Source organism: Otolemur garnettii, unplaced genomic scaffold, assembly GCF_000181295.1.
Source record: "Otolemur garnettii isolate 467f Iridium unplaced genomic scaffold, OtoGar3 scaffold00018, whole genome shotgun sequence".
NCBI lineage: Eukaryota > Metazoa > Chordata > Mammalia > Primates > Galagidae > Otolemur > Otolemur garnettii.
The window spans coordinates 17,228,218-17,229,572 of NW_003852413.1; the positions used below are offsets into that span (position 1 = coordinate 17,228,218).

The following is a 1,355-nucleotide window of genomic DNA, read 5'->3' on the forward strand; positions in this document are numbered from 1 at the left end:
CACAGCTCACAGCAACCTCTAGCTCTTGGGCTTAGGCAATTCTCTTGCCTCAGCCTCCCAAGTAACTGGGACTATAGGCGCCCAGCTATGTTTTTGTTGCAGTTTGGCCAGGGCTGGGTTTGACCACCACCCTCAGTATATGGGGTGGATGCCCTATTCACTGAGCCACAGGCACCGCCACGTACTGGGTATTATCCCATATGCTTCGGAGACAAAGATGAACTAGACAAAATCCCAGTGCTTATCTTTCTTTTTTTTGGGAGACAGTCTGACCTTGTCACCCCAGTAGAGTGCCATGGTGTCACAGCTCACAGCAACCTCCAAGTCTTGGGCTTAGGCGATTCTCTTGCCTCAGCCTCCCAAGTAGCTGGGACTACAGGCACCAGCCACAATGCCTGGCTATTTTTTGTGGCAGCTGTTGTTGTTTAGCTGGCCTGGGTTGGGTTTGAACCCGCCAGCCTTGGTGTATATGGCTGGCGCTATAACCACTGTGCTATGGGTGCCAAGCCCCAGTGCTTATCTTTCTTATCCTCAATATCTGGCACAAGGCAGCAACACAAAACATATTAAATTTATTTTAATAACCACCAAAATTGCTTTTAATTATGAAAATACATGGCATATTTATACATATTCTAAAGACATGAAAATATAAAACTACCTGTGATGTCATAGTTATTTTTGGTGAGAGAGGAGAAAATAAAAAAGAGGGAAGGCTCTGTACTCATGTTTTAGAAACCACAGCTCAGAGCTGTGGGCTCATTCTTTAAGTCAGTCCCTTGGATTTTTAGGGTGTATCTGCTTCTCTCTAAACCAGTGTTTGTCTTTTTTTGTTTTTTTTTTGAGACAGAGCCTCAAGCTGTCCCCCTGGGTAGAGTGCCCTGGCATCACAGCTCACAGCAACCTCCAATGCCTGGGCTTAAGCGAGTCTCCTGCCTCTGCTGGGACCACAGGCGTCCCCCACAATGCCTGGCTATTTTTTGGTTGCAGCCATCATTGTTGCTTGGCGGGCCTGGGCTGGATTCAAACCCGCCACCTTAGGTGTATGTGGCTGGCACCTTAGCCACTTGAGCCACAGGTGCCGAGCCTAAACCAGTGTTTTTTAACCTTTTTATTCTAATAGCACACTTGAACCTGTAGTTAAACTTCTGTAGCACACTTAAATCATGTTGGTCCAAAAAAAATAAAAAAATAAAATATATATATATACTGTGCTTTGAACTTCTTTCAAAAATAATTTAATTAATGATCTTTAAAAAATTTCGGCTTGGCGCCTATAGCTCAACCGGCTAAGGCGCCAGCCACGTACACCTAAGGTGGCGGGTTTGAATCCCCAGCCCGGACCCGCCAAACAA

At 45.7% G+C, this 1,355-nt stretch overlaps 1 protein-coding gene across 1 annotated transcript in view; it reads right to left on the reverse strand.

The window, feature by feature from the left end:
* The window catches only part of METTL2A (methyltransferase like 2A), an 18,346-nt gene that overhangs the window by 9,177 nt on the left and 7,814 nt on the right, over window positions 1–1,355 (reverse strand). The gene's annotated exons all lie outside the window — the stretch shown is intronic.